Source organism: Sinocyclocheilus anshuiensis, unplaced genomic scaffold, assembly GCF_001515605.1.
Source record: "Sinocyclocheilus anshuiensis isolate Anshui unplaced genomic scaffold, SAMN03320099.WGS_v1.1 scaffold517, whole genome shotgun sequence".
Classification (NCBI taxonomy): domain Eukaryota; kingdom Metazoa; phylum Chordata; class Actinopteri; order Cypriniformes; family Cyprinidae; genus Sinocyclocheilus; species Sinocyclocheilus anshuiensis.
Window position 1 is genome coordinate 1920391 of NW_015536535.1, and position 209 is coordinate 1920599.

The following is a 209-nucleotide window of genomic DNA, read 5'->3' on the forward strand; positions in this document are numbered from 1 at the left end:
GGAAAAGCTCAGTGTGCTCTGATTGGCTAGCTATCCAGTGCATTGTGATTGGCCGAATTCCTCAAGCATGTGACGGAAATGTTACGCCCCTCACCACATTGTGATGATGCCGTATCAGGCCGGAGCGTCGATTCAAAAACATGAAAACTCATTATAAACGAGGCATTCGTTGTATCCAGTGGGGACATAATTATGGATTATAATGACTT